The sequence below is a fragment of the Phyllobates terribilis genome, unplaced genomic scaffold, assembly GCF_046119375.1.
Source record: "Phyllobates terribilis strain yellow unplaced genomic scaffold, ASM4611937v1 Scaffold_2__4_contigs__length_985480577, whole genome shotgun sequence".
Taxonomy (NCBI): domain Eukaryota; kingdom Metazoa; phylum Chordata; class Amphibia; order Anura; family Dendrobatidae; genus Phyllobates; species Phyllobates terribilis.
Genome location: NW_027362762.1, coordinates 411,416,261 through 411,431,712, shown reverse-complemented (window position 1 = coordinate 411,431,712; position 15,452 = coordinate 411,416,261). Strand labels below are relative to the sequence as shown.

Genomic DNA, 15,452 nt, shown 5'->3' with positions numbered 1-15,452 from the left:
AGAGGCAGTCAGCACCCATACTGCTCAGGAACCAGTACCAGGCTCTCACGCAGGAGAACCATGAAGAAATACAGCAAAATAAGACTTTGCCAGCAATGAATAACCTTGTAAGCCCTCAGAATCCTCCTGGATGGAGAAAGAAGAATGTTGTGAAGAAAAAACGGAGAGTGGTGGTTATGGGGGATTCCCTGTTAAGAGGAACAGAGGCCGCTATCTGCAGACCAGACATAACCTCAAGAGAAATGTGCTGTCTTCCAGGAGCAAAAATTAAAGATGTGTCTGACAGGATATCAAGACTCTTCAGACCTACAGATCACTACCCATTCCTGCTAATACATGTGGGGACAAATGACACCGCAAGAAAGGACCTGGAAACCATCTGCAGTGACTTTGAAGACTTAGGCAAGAAAGTGAAAGAATTGGGAGCGCAGGTGGTCTTCTCATCCATCCTCCCTGTGGATGGCCATGGAACAATGAGGTGGAATAAGATTCTACAGGTGAACAACTGGCTACGTCGATGGTGCCGTCAACAAGGATTTGGATTTCTGGATCACGGGATGAATTACCTATACGATGGACTACTTGCTAGAGATGGGGTGCACCTTACGAAGACTGGAAAACATGTATTTGGAAGTCGCCTTGCTACACTCCTCAGGAGAGCTTTAAACTAGAACAATGTGGGAAGGGAAGCAAAAGGCCAGAAAAAGCCATACAGCTGACAAATACTATTGAGATCTCTGCTACTGGAAGTGGAAAGAAAGAACAAAGACAAAAAAATCTAAATAAAAATATGGGAGGAAGAGAAACCAATCACAAACTAAAATGTTTTTATACAAATGCACAAAGCATGGGCAACAAACAAGGAGAATTGGAACTACTAATGCAGGAAAATAAATATGATGTCATTGGAATCACTGAAACTTGGTGGGACGATACACATGATTGGAATAAAAGGCTAAAAGGATACAACTTATTTGCAAGAAACAGAATTGATAAACGAGGAGGAGGTGTCGCATTGTATGTTAGAAAAGCGTATATCTGCACAGAGATTGATGCTTCAGAGACTGGGAGTTCTGTGGAAACTGTTTGGGTAAGAATACAAGGAGAGAACAACGGAAAGGACACCATTGTAGGCATTTACTACAGGCCACCTGGGCAAGCTGAAGATATGGATGAACTCTTTATGTATCAAATGACCAAGTTCTCCAAAAAATATGACGTAGTGGTCATGGGAGATTTCAACTATCCAGACATTTGTTGGGAATCTCTCTCAAGTAAAACTAACAGGTCAAGCAAATTCTTATCCTCTCTTGCTGACAACTTTATCTTCCAAAAGGTAGGGGAGAAAACAAGGGGATCTGCTACTTTGGATCTAATCCTTATAAACAGGGAGGAAATGGTTGAGGAGGTAAAGGTGGCTGGGACCCTAGGAGGCAGCGATCATGCTATTATAGAATTTTGGATAACTAGAGGAGGAAGACATGTGAAGACTCAAACTTCAAGGTTAGATTTTAGAAAGGCAGATTTTAAGAGACTCAGAAAGAGCATAGGAGGGATCCAATGGCTGGATGTCCTTAAGGACAAAAATGTCCAGGAAGGATGGGAAATTTTTAAAAATGAGATTCTCAAAGCACAATCGTTAACAATCCCGAAAAGTAGGAAGAATGGGAAGCATTTAAGGAAACCAGGATGGATGAACACAGAACTTAAACACATGCTAAAAAGAAAGAAAGAAATGTTTATTAAATGGAAAGAGGGAGGCATATCTAAAGAAGATTATAATGCAGTCTGCAGATCCTGCAGGGCACGTATCAGGTTAGCTAAAGCTGACAATGAATTAAGGCTTGCAAGAGATGTCAAAAGCAATAAAAAAGGATTTTGGGGGTATGTCAAAAGTAAAAGAAAAGTCAAAGATGCTATAGGATTTTTACAGGATGAAAATGGAGAAATGGTAAGAGAGGATGTTGAGAAGGCCGAACTTTTTAATTCCTATTTTGCATCTGTTTTCTCTCAGAAAGAAAATGTAACATCAACTGATTTTCACTGTCCTTTTAAAGGAATAGAAGAATCTAAGTTATCTGTAAACAGAAAGATTGTGAGGGAATATTTAGCTAACATAAATGAGTTCAAATCTCCAGGTCCAGATGAATTACACCCCAGAGTACTGAAGGAGATCGTAGAAGAAATTTTAGAACCACTCTCCATAATCTTTGAAAATTCTTGGAGAACAGGAGAAGTCCCAGAAGACTGGAGAAGAGCAAATGTTGTTCCTATCTTCAAAAAGGGGAAGAAGGTGGACCCAGGGAACTATAGGCCGGTGAGTCTGACTTCTATACCAGGAAAGATCTTTGAACAAATTATTAAACATCATGTATGTAAGTACCTGGATAAGAATGAAGTGATTAACCAGAGTCAGCATGGGTTTGTAACTAACAAGTCATGTCAGACTAACTTAATTTCCTTCTATGACAGAATCACTGACTGGGTGGATCAGGGAAATGCTGTAGATATAGTATATCTTGACTTCAGCAAAGCATTTGACAAAGTATCTCACAACATCCTTATTGAAAAAATGACCAAGTATGCAATGGACCAGGCAACTGTTAGGTGGATTCATAACTGGCTTAGTGATCGGACTCAAAGGGTGGTTGTAAATGGCTTCACATCCAGCTGGATGAATGTCTCAAGTGGGATACCACAGGGCTCTGTCCTGGGACCTGTATTGTTCAACATCTTCATCAATGATTTAGATGAAGGAATTGAGGGTAAACTGATTAAATTTGCTGATGACACAAAGCTAGGAGGGATAGCTAATACTAGAGAAGAGAGAGAGAGGATTCAAAAAGACCTAAATAAACTGGAGCAGTGGGCAGCAACCAACAGAATGGTTTTTAACAGGGAAAAATGCAAAGTACTACATCTGGGCAATAAAAATGAAAAAAGCATATACAGAATGGGAGGAATAGAGCTAAGCAACAGTACATGTGAAAAAGACTTAGGTATACTAATAGATCATAGACTGAACATGAGTCAACAGTGTGATGCAGCAGCAAAAAAGGCAAATACAATTCTGGGATGTATTAACAGAAGCATACAGTCTAGATCACGTGAAGTCATTATCGGTCTTTACTCCTCTTTGGTCAGACCTCATCTGGAATACTGTGTACAGTTTTGGGCACCACATTTTAAAAAAGACATAGACAAACTGGAACAAGTTCAGAGAAGAGCGACCAGAATGGTGACTGGTCTGCAAACCATGTCCTATGAGGAACGGTTGCAGGATTTGGGAATGTTTAGCTTGCAAAAAAGAAGACTGAGAGGAGACTTAATAGCTGTCTACAAATATGTCAAGGGCTGTCACATTGTAGAAGGATCATCTTTATTCTCATTTGCACAGGGAAAGACTAGAAGCAATGGGATGAAACTAAATGGGAGGAGACACAGATTAGATATTAGAAAAAACTTTTTGACAGTTAGGGTGATTAATGAGTGGAACAGGCTGCCACGAGAGGTGGTGAGTTCCCCTTCAATGGACGTCTTCAAACAGAGGCTGGACAGACATCTGTCTGAGATGATTTAGTGAATCCTGCTTTGAGCAGGGGGTTGGACCAGATGACCCAGGAGGTCCCTTCCAACTCTTCCATTCTATGATTCTATGTCATGAACACTACTGAAAAAATGTAAATCATGCACAACCCTACATGAGTTTTGTTAAAAACAAATCTACAGCTAAATTCTATAATAGGAAGCCTAATGTTTGTATAGTTTGACTGAAGATTAAAAGGGGTTTCCAAGTGGTGTTGCTAACCATTTATTCTTGTAAAACCACAGAGTGGTTTAGGCCTGCAGCCTACAAGTTATGGGGAGCACAAAGTTTTTCACTGTATGATGGTAATATTTGGGCACTATGTGGTGGTTATATGTAGTGGTATAGTGGTAATATTGTTCTTTGATTTTGTTCAGTAATGGTATGATGATAGTATTTTCTCCTTATAGTACATAATATACATTATACATTGTATATTATAAAATATTAAGATTTCTAAAGCCACTGTAGTGAAGGGGCATTCACCCCCTCCCTCCTCCTCTCTCCTTGCAGTAGGACAAGAGCTTGCAATCTAAGCGGCCTTGGAATAGACTGGTACGATGGGCATAAAGGAGTAGGAAATTAGGTATAGTTGGTAAGTGACAATCTTAATTAACACACAGGCAGCTCCTTTTTGAAGTAAAGTACCCCTGCAATTTCAAAGAGAATGTCTTTTGTGCGTAGACAAAGAGTTATAGATTGGACAGGTGATTAAGACAGAAAAGTTTTTTTTAGCAAGTTGGATAACAAAGGTACATATGTTTACACATAGATAGCAAAGTGGAAGAGCCTATTGTATCTCCAGAAAGTACAGCCTGGGATGCTTTGTTCCTTCAGGGGAGATGCATTATCTACAATAGCCAGCCCAGACTTTGGGTCTCCGAAACAAAATTATGAATATTGGGGCTTGTATAGATCCTATAGTGATGGGACACACATTTTCAGCTTCAGGACGAATCAGGGAAGAATATGCATATTTTCTCATAACTGTAACCCCCGCCTATAAGTCACAAATCAATAGTAACCAGATAACTGACATCAGCCATGTCATGTTTGGTATGTATGGAAAGGAAAAATCTTGGCGGCGATCTCAAACTTCTGCGATCATCAGTAGTGAAGTTATCGCTTATGTTGGGAATTTCATAAAATCCTGAAGGGCTGAGGACATCCCACAACCCGGCCCACGTGAGGTCATCACAGGGGGTTGTGTGGGTGTAACTCAGGTGCTGATAAAAAGTCAAGACAAATTATGATCTGTATTCCTGTACAGAGATACACCTCAGTGAATGCATGATTCCCGTTCACTGAACGTCTCCAATCGAAGTGCTCTAATTTGGCTAAGTCGACTCATCTCTGTGAGCGCCTTAGTAAGTTTCTTTTGTTATTCCTTTTTAGTTTATGTAACTGTATATGCTATATTGTTTTGTCCCCTTTGTAAAATATTTTGGGTACGTATTATAAACACTGCCTATCGTTTTGGATTAAATATAAAATGTAATAGTCTGTACCTTTGGTTCTGTAACCTGCATCCTGAACTATACGCTACCAGAAGCAGAACCAGGCCTCAAGTCAGCCTGTATAAAAAACAACTGGTGGTGGCAGTGAGAGGTATTGGGTTATCGTAGAGTTCACAGTGACCATATCGGGGGTATATACACATATTCCATGCATTGGAATCGGAGGTGTATATACCATGCACTCACTGTTAGTTTCCCAATAACCAGACTATTAGTGGAAACAGCCTGCGGCCTCCTCCGTTAATCATCGGTCAATTGCGTAATTGTCCGGACGATAGGGGGCAGCAGAGAGCTGCTTGCTCCAAAGACAACAGCGGGTGGGTTAAGTGATGACCTCCCCTGGCTGCGATCTTTGACAGTACTATTTTGTATCTGCATAGCGAAGTTATTTAGAGGCATATTATCATTCATAGATTAGTGCTTTTGAAGAGGAAAGTTATCAGTGCTGATTCTTATTATATAATGTATGCAGGAATAGTGGGGCACTTAAAGAGGATGTGTCACTTGCCATTAATATGTAATTGTTTTATCTGGTCTAAATGTTGTTGTTCTTCCGAATCTAGTGTTTTTTGTTGTTTAGCACCTCTCCATTCCTGAGATATGGCCTCTTCTTTGCATGTGAATCTAGAATTGATAGCCATGGGGGCTTGATCATTATGAAGATGCCTGCAGAGAAGAGTTGAGGATCATGACTCCATTGGCTAACTACACTAGATTTACATACAGGGCACAAAAGAGGAAGAAGGGGCCATATCTCAGGAACAGAGAGCCACAGGAATAATGGAAACAACAGCAAGGATAGCAAGTAAACAAAATACATATTTATGGCAAGCAACAGGTCCTGTTTAATTTACTCATATCATTGTTATTTTACATTTATTTTTTACAAGGGGCATATGGCTTGACGCTTGTAACCCTGATCTTTACATACTCCTCAGTTTTCCTTTACTTTACTATGGCATTATGATTATAAGGAAGTCTTACCTGTGGACCAATGTGCAGGGAAAATAAGACGGCTCTGCTTTTTTTTTTTCATTTTTAGGATCCAGAGATTGGACCCCCACCAATCATATATGGATGGCATATTCTAGTGATATACCATTAAGGTAGTGGCCACAGGACAGTAAATTACAATCTATATGTAGGTCTCAAGTAGACTTCTAGCTCTTACTGTGCTATTATTTAGCATGGCCTGACTTCTAAATTGTGCCCTAAGACAGACCATGGCTGTGAAGCAATAAAGAAGCTTTATAGGCCACACATTAGCCTCTAAGCCAAATGATACAGAACGTCCCCTCACCACACTAAAGTAGACTCTCCCCTTAAAGGGGTATTCTCAAGTTTGAAAGTTATCCCCTATCTGTTGGATAGTGGATAATTTCCCAATTGCTGGTGGTCTCATCATTGGGAGCTCCACCAATCACAAGATCCCTGAACGGAGCGGTGGTCAATCATGTGCAATGCTACTCCATTCAATCTTAATAACACCGCCTGAGATTGCCGAGCGCTGTGCTCAGCTCGTCTTCGGAAATTCCTTAATAATGAATGGAGGAGTGGCAGTGCACATGGTCGATCACTGCTCCATTCTCCTCTTCTCAGGATCGGTGGGGGTCCCAGAATTCGGACCTCCAGCGATTGGCTAGTTATCACCTATTTTTTTGGATGTATAACTTTCAATCTCTGCAAAACATTTGTGGCATGCTGAATGTTAAATGTCGATTTGAGGGAAGAATACCTCTGTAATACGGTGCTGTATGCCACCGGATGAAATTGGAGTCTTCTGGAGGTACAGTATGTCCCACAGACTGCTTATGGGAACAGTATTAGGACTCTGTACAATGTGGAGGTTGCATGAAATCCTAAAATATGGTCATCTGCATAATCCCTAAATCAAAACTATTATAGACATCTCTACTGTATGAAACATATTAAAATAATATATATTATCTTATCGAATGTCTTTTACTGTCATATGGTTCTTAGAAGAATTACTGTTCACTATCCCATATTTTAGTACTACTATAAATGGTTATTAAAAAAAACCCAATCATGTTAATACAATTATAGCGAATACCGAACGCAAACAAAAAATAGTAAAGCACTTTTACAGAAGGTTATTCACTCATGGATCATATAACAACCGTAACCTAAAAATGATGAAGATACAGTAACTAATGCAGACAGAGTCTGTTTTATGGGAGAAAGAGAACAGAATGGCAGATTCGTGAACACAGAGATTACAGGCTTTGACTAAATCCCGCAGCAGCAGCTTCATCTAGATATTCAGATAAATCCTCTCTTACCGTTACTGAAGAGGGGCCCTCCAGTAGACCCCCGAAAATGCTCCCAGGCTCCAGCATGCACATACGCTGTCAGTGCTGGTAATAGTCTGAGCTTGTGTTCTGTACACTGCAGATCTAAGCAAGTGGCTTGCCAAAAATACATTGCTATTCATCCTGGAATAAGCCCAGCACTCCCAAGCCTCCGCATGTGCTGCTGCTGCCGCCTATGTGCCCGTCATTATCAGAGCAACATGTGTGACCTAGGCTAAGGTGAATGCAATCCCGACTAGTAAACTGTCCATAAAACATACTGTACCTTTCTGTCATTAAAGGCTCGGATAGCTGCTGCACTGTCAGCCTGCAAATGAAGGAAATCTCTGCTACTTACCAAGAAAAGGCGCATAAAGACGTATTGCCAGGAGCGAAACATTGGATGAACATAAAGGGAAAAGTAAATAAGTAGGGAGCGCCACTAGCAAACCATCAGTACACAAGTAATAATCCGTGTATTGTGCACGGGCCGCACAGAGAGCAAATAAACATAGTGGGGGAAGTTATGAAGAACAGCCTTTTAATTCCCCAATCTTAATAAATTGCCCCCATTGTGTCAGTGACGCTAATGAGTTTATAAATTGGAACCTACATTTAGGCCCGGTTCACATATCAATGTGTGCAACGGACTACACACAGACCAATGGTAATCAATGATCACGTGTGCATGAACGATTTCCCACACGGAGCTTAGGGCTGTTCTTGTCTGATGTACAGATGAGAACAGGCAGCTCCTGCGAAGTGGACAAACGAATGGAGCGCCACGCGGTCAGCCACATTCGCCATTTCCATTATTTCAACAGCCATATAAACCTGGCCTCATTAAAAGAAATATAACCATAACTTAAAGTAATAGGGGAACTAGATAAAAGAACATTAGAGATTTGTATACTGAATAATTCCCAACAGATAATTATTAGTGTTGAGCGAGTATGTTCTATTAACCCTTTTGGCGAGTATGCTCTGGCCGAGCTCCGAGTATTTACAGCTGCTCGGTGATATGGTTGAATCGCTCCCGTGTGCATGATTTGCGACTGTTTGACAGTTTTAATACATGTGAGGAATGTCTATTTCTTACACATTCCTCACACGTAATAAAGCTGCCAAACAGTTGCAAATCATGCACACGGGAGGGATTCAAGCATATCACCGAGCAGCTGTAAATACTCGGAGCTCGGCCCGAGCATACTCTGGACAGAACATGCTCGCTCAACCCTAATAATTATCAATATATCTTCACTCAGATACCGAGGCAAACAGCAGGGCAGCCAGGAAAATCGCTAATTCCTTTTGCTTGACTACGTTCCCATTAGAAAACAATAAAACTGCAAATGAGAAGCAAACAATAGACTATTGTCAAAACCCCAGAGCCCATTGTGCCCGCAGGGAAGAAACACTATATGTACAGTTTACATATAGAATTCTACACAGTAGTGTTCAAAATAATAGCAGTGTGTTCAAAAACATGAGTCAAGGCCCCGTCACACTTAGCGACGCTGCAACGATCCCGACAACGATATGACCTGTCAGGGATCGCTGCTGCGTCGCTATGTGGTCGCTGGTGAGCTGTCAAACAGACAGGCTCACCAACGATCAGGGGAGCAGCGACATCGTGGAAAGAATCTTTCCACGATGTCCTGCTCCTGGTTACGAGCCTGCAGAGGCAGGAGCAGGCTGGTAACTATGGTAAACATCGGGTTACACACGCTCCTAGTAACCCGTTGTTTATCATGGTTACCACTCTGCTACGGTGAGCGGGAGGTTACCGCTCACTTTAGCAGGCTCGTAACCATGATAAACAACGGGTTACTAGGTGCGCGTGTGCCCCTAGTAACCCGATGTTTACCATAGTTACCAGCCTGATCGCTGCTCCCGCTGGTCACACACAGCGATGTGTGCTGACCAGCGGGAGAGCAACGACCAAAAAATGGTCCAGGACACTTTGCAGCGATCAGCGACCTCACAGCAGGGGCCTGATCGTTGCAAAGTGTCACACATAGCGACATCGCTGGTGAGGTCGCTGTTGCGTCACCAAAACCGTGAAACAGCAGCGATCTCGCTAGCGATCTCGCTATGTGAGATGGGGGCTTTAAGCACAAAATCTTTATACTAGTTTTTTTCCATGCATTGAGAACATTGCACACTGTTTTCTAATTCAAAATATGAAGAGAAATGTATATAATCTTAACTACTTTACAGAAAATAACAAAAAATAAACATTGAGCTGTTCTAAAAATTAGCAGTGTCTGCATTTGTCTTTACAAACTCACAATGTCCTCTTTTTTTTGTGTGCAAATTGCCTCCTCAGAGAAAAAGAGGACTTGAATTCTATAGCGCCCCCTTACCGCTGGTTACCCCTTAGATCTCAGTCCAGAGCCTCTCATCTAGCCAAATCAGTTCTCATACTTTGCACTGACGAGGGCCAACAGCCCGAAACATCCGGTCTGCAGATTGAGATTCTGATTTGGCTTTTATCCTAAGTCATATCGCAAGACTCATTAAAGGGTTGATTGTGACTTGTAGGATTGCTGCTTCCAATAGGTGGCACTATAGAGTTCAAGTCCTCTTTTTCTCTGAAGAGGCGATTTGCATATTAAATTTCCCAGAGGAGCATTGCACGGCGAATAAGCCTCCTTACCTTGACATGTCAGAGCCGGTATGTCACTCTCCCCAAGAAGAAACGTTACCCCTTAGACCTCTTTTTTTGGTTGAGGATTTAGCATTCCTGTGAATCACTAACCTAATATTTAGTTGTATACGCACAGTTTTTAGAACTGCTTCACATCTATGTTGCATAGAGTCAACAAACTTCTAGCACCTGTCAACTGTTATTCCAGCCCAGGATGCTTTGACTACATCCCACAATATTTTGGCATTTGTTGGCTTTGCCTCAGAAACTGCATTCTTGATGTCACCCCACAAGTGTTCTGTCGGATTAAGGTCGGGGATTGGGCTGGCCACTTCCTAACCTCAATTGTGTTGGACTGGAACCAAGATTTTGCTCATTTACTGGTGTGTTTAGGGTCATTGTCTTGTTGAAACAGCCATTTCAAGGACATATCTTCTTCAGCGTAAGGCAACATGCCCTCTTCAAGTATTTTAATATATGCAAACTGGTCCATGATCCCTGGTATGCCGTAAATAGGTCCGGCACCATAGTAAGAGAAACATGCCCATATCATGATGCTTGCGCCACCATGCTTCACTGTCTTCCGAGGGCTTAAATGCAGAGTTTGGGGGTCGTCTAACGAACTGTCTGCTGCCCTTGCACCCAAAAAGAACAATTTTACTTTCATCAGTCCACAAAATGTTTCTCCATTTCTCTTTAGGCCAGTTGATGTGTTCTTTGGCAAATTGTATCCGCTTCCGTACATGTCTTTTTCTTTTTTAACAGTGGGACTTTGCGGGGACTTTTTGCTGTCTCAAACGACCCATATTTCTCAGGCTTTCAAGGAGAAATGCATGTACAACATGTGCTGGCTTCACCCTTAAATAAGTGTCACCTGATTCACACCTGTTTCTTCACAAAATGATTGACCTCACTAATTGAACTCCACACTGCTATTATTTTGAACGCTTTCAATTAATTATTCAAATACACAGACTCAAAAACATGCAGATCATGGGTGTTGGTTTTCTTAGCATCTACTGCACCAACTGGTAAATTGTTGGACATGTGGTAATATAATTTATATAAAAAATAGTGATTAATCTGGTTAGTCATATTGGACTGCTATTATTTTGAACACTACTGTATGACTGTTAGGGCATATGAACATCACACATAAGAGTTCTCTACTCAGGATCTAAATTAAAGAAATTATCAGGAACTTTTATTATTTTTGTGTATGGGCCATAGAACTAATATAGTTGCTAACTACTTGCCTCTTCTGCCCTGCGAAGGGTTCTACCAGGTCAGAGTGGTTGCGGATCTCGTGTCATGGATTCCTCTGCTTCTGCTGACGTCACATCGATAGAGCGGCATATTCTCTTTCACTCTGCACCTAACACTTGGGAGCCAGCTGTGAATCAGTATGACATCGGCAGTGATGCCCCATCAACAGAACAGAGCAGAAAAGAAGGTACTGGTCTGATGACGAGAGGTGAAACGAAGCAGGTGAATCACTGGTTGTGCCGGCAGAGATTGTCCCAGTGCAGAACAGGCAGGTAGTTAGCAACTACCTGTTCGTTCTTAGCTCCATACACAAAAATAATAAAAGTCCTGTGTAAGGGAAATGTATAACATCAGTAAAGTAACATTAGCTTAAAGGGAATCTGCCAGCAGCATTTTACTAAGTAAAGTAAAGACATATTGGCGCTGTCATACGGATTAAAATGATACCTCCTCAGGTAAAGAAATCCATTTTGTAGATTTTCTTTAAGCTCTATTTGAAGTTTCCTTGTATTCATATCTTCGTGCATTGCGGCGGGCCTGTGGGCTGGACTGAAGGTAGGGTCTTCAGCTTTGTTCCTTCCTCTCCACTGTGTCTGGGGGCCTCATCTTCTTTGTATAAAATTTTGAGCCGGGGCCATACAAGCAACGGGTGGCAGTTGTACAGATTCCTGAAGTCTTCAGGAAAATGGTGTTGGAGGTTGTGCATGCGTAGATTGCTCAGTGCAACTGGCACCATTGGCACTGCCTCCTATTTTACATAATACATCTAGTAGTGCGGGGCTAGGTAAAATAGGAGGCAGGTCAATGAAGGCACAGTGATCTGTCTGAAGAGCATACAGATGAATATGTAAGCAGAGCACCAGATAGAGTGCCCCCCACAGACCGCCCCGAAGCACGAGCATATCATCTCCAAACCGAAAGTAAAGATTACACAAGAACCACAGGACGTATTTCATCAACCAAGGTATCATTTTAATCAGTGTAATGTCACCCACCTGACAGTGTATGTGGTTTACGGAGCACAATGTGGCTGACAGGTGCACTTTAAAGAATCGTAACCCATTCATTATGGGCAATGTCCTCCAGTTTGCTAATATTCTTGGATTTGTGTGATGTAACTGCGTGATGTAACCTCGTGAAATCGCTCTAAAGATTTTATAGAGGTTCAAGTCAGGTGACTATGACATCTACTCAAACATTTGTTATTTGGTGGACTTTGAGGTATGTTGACATCATTGTCCAATGACAAAGTTTCAGCTTTCTCACAGAAGACATGACATTTCTCCTAGGATTTCATTATACGTGATTAAATCCATATTGCCCACTACATGCTGCAGGTTTCCAGTACCATAGGAAGCAAAGCAGCCCCAGAGAATCACTAAGCCACTGCCTTGCTTCACTGAAGGCAGGGTATTCTTTTCAGCATATGCTTTATTCTTCCTCCTCCAGATATACAGCTGAATCACACTGGAAAGGGCCCAGTTTTGTTTAATGACACCACAGAAAAGAATCCCAGATCCTCTGTGGCTTGAAATATATAATTTTGAGCATGTTGGTGCCGATGATAGAATGACTGTTCAAACCAAGTACAGGAGCTCGGTGTACTCTTGGTGTGGCCAAACATTTAAGTACACATTTCCACCTACTTGTTTTCCATCCATCTCCTCCATTCTCTGGCTCTATAATGCCTGAGATGCCACCTTCAAAAAGTGGGTGGACAAACAAAAACACAAAAATTTTAATAAACTTTAAGTACCGATTAGACAAGAATGGCTTCCCATCAATCAGATTATGGCACAGAAGCTAATATCCAGCTGCCAGTGAGAACTGCAGAGGTCTTGAAAAATAAAGGTCATCACTTTAAATGTCAGTGTCAAAACTTTTGGAAATTAAGTTTTTAAAATATTAAAAAAAAAAAAAATGTAATCACCCTTTACCCCAAGTGAGAAAAAAAATAAACATTGGCGAGCCTATAAAAGTAAAATCAAAATATATATTTTTTTTAACCTGTATAGTACATGTTGTAAGTGTAACTAAAAAAAATATCAAAACAGAATTGACATTGTCACTCCTCCCACAGAAAAACGCAATAAAAAGTGGTCAAAATGTATTATGTACCTCAAAACGGTACCAATAATGACTACAGCTCATCCAGATTGTTTTTAAGCCACTAAAATAATAAAAACAAGCATACATTTGGTACTTGTCGTAATCGGACTGTCCTGGAGAATCATGATCCCAGGGCATTTATCTACACAATTAACAGAGAAAACCAAAAAATAATGCATGGCAGAAATGCATTTTTGTCACTATTCCACCTTGGAAATTTTTTCCCATTTTTCCATTCACTCTATGGTAGAGTGTATGGTGTCCTGGAAAACTATAACTCACCCAGAAAACAAGTTTTCATGTGTCTGTCAACGGAAAAAAAACAAGTGATTGCTTTGAAAAAGGGGAGGAAACCATGAAAATTCAAAAATTACAATTTATTTTTTTCTTCAGCCACTGGAGGCTGCCATTTTTATTTGCTGGCGTGTAAATGTCAGAGCACGACACTTACTGCAAATACAATAGCGGTCGGTGTCAGACTGCAGCTTCTTATGGCGACCAAAGCACCACAAGATACTCGGCACTGTGCGATACTCAATTGAGCACCCCGATGCAGTAGTGCCGAGCACGCTCGCCCATCACTAGTACAGACATACTCATGCGATCACCATGACTTGTATATCCATTGTAAAATGTTAATTGACCAACTCTCATTATGCATATATGTGTCATAGTAGTGTGTAGGAGTTAAAGGCTATTGACTCCTTTGACATAAAAACAAAATCATTTTTACATATGTAATTGGTGACCTTTACTTAAAGGGAATCTGTAAGCAGATTTTTGCTATGTACTGAGGACAGCATGACGTGGGGGTTAAAACACTGGATTCAGAGATGTCACTTATCAGATTGTGTGCCGTTTACTTACAACAAAGGTTTTATCACCAGGACATTATCACTGCCTGGACTAGGTCTCACAGCTAGTAGACTGACCATGCCCCCTTCCTGTGATAAGCAGCTTACGCTCAATATAAAAATGTACAGTGCTGCGGTATGTGGGCAGGGGAAGCTTTCTGAGCTCTGCTTCATGCTACATCCAAGATCTCTGTCTCACAACTGCTGCACCCAGTAAACTAAATGATACTTCGTTGGAATCAGGGTCTCTTTTCCTACATTATGCTGCTCTCAGATGAGGTAGCAAAAACCTGCTGACAGATTCCCTTTAATAAAATTATATAAACCTTCAGGTCAAAATAGTCATTCCTTTGTTCAATGTCATGCACCCTCATATGTAGCTTGTAGCCTGATCCAGATTTTTCTCTTATGAGAGCGTCCCTTTCTGTAATATAGGCTGGATATGACGTGTGTCTATCCACGGCACTGCTGCCTTTATTAGCTCATATATCAGCAATGATCTATCCTGGAGTTACTTCCTCTTCCATTTCTATAGCCTGTTTTCTCTGTCCTCCTTGCAGCTGTACATGCTTTCTCCCCTCTTGTAATGTGTAGAATCCCCTTTCAGCTTTCATCTCTTAACACCATATTCAGACATGTTTCTACTGCTCTAACATGAAAATCAGGCCTTTTTTTTTGTTATTTTTTCCCTTATCCCCAATGTGCTAGATTAATATCTGGTCAGTTTACAAATCAGTGTTTTTTTTATCGTGTCCTTATATACAGACGTAACCATAGTATTCCAATAATACCATTGCCAGCCCAAGTGCAGCAATATACATCACAAATATCTATATTTTCCTCTGATGTAGAACTTTTGGCTCTCCTGCCTTCTTCAATCCAGCTCTCTTCCTCGATGAGAACAGAAGGCAGCATGACTGTGTGAAGCTGCCACCTGCTGGCCAGTTTAATAATGTCTCCTCTAAAAGAGAGCCCTTAAAGCGTGTGCCCAGTTTAGTAAAAGTCACTTTCACATACACTATTACTAGGGAATCTTAATTTCATCGAGGATGTCTACTGCTCAGAAACCTCATTTTTTAGCCAGGTTGGAAAGTGTATTTTTTGCTCTGGAGGAACTGTCCTACATTACACATACAACCCACTGATGGGGCTGGGGAT

At 41.1% G+C, this 15,452-nt stretch overlaps 1 protein-coding gene across 6 annotated transcripts in view; it reads right to left on the bottom strand.

The window, feature by feature from the left end:
• PHKG1 (phosphorylase kinase catalytic subunit gamma 1) overlaps nt 1-7,900 on the bottom strand; it is a 65,387-nt gene extending 57,487 nt beyond the window's left edge. Inside the window, exon 1 of one of the 6 annotated variants that reach the window (XM_073665046.1) lies at nt 7,774-7,900. The gene's annotated coding sequence lies outside the window, so the exon portion shown is untranslated. Of the gene's footprint in view, nt 1-7,406; nt 7,658-7,701 lie in introns of those variants that run through there. The other 5 variants (XM_073665054.1, XM_073665027.1, XM_073665038.1 and 2 more) reach the window with 5 other exon arrangements.
• Nucleotides 7,901-15,452: the final 7,552 nt, after the last annotated feature.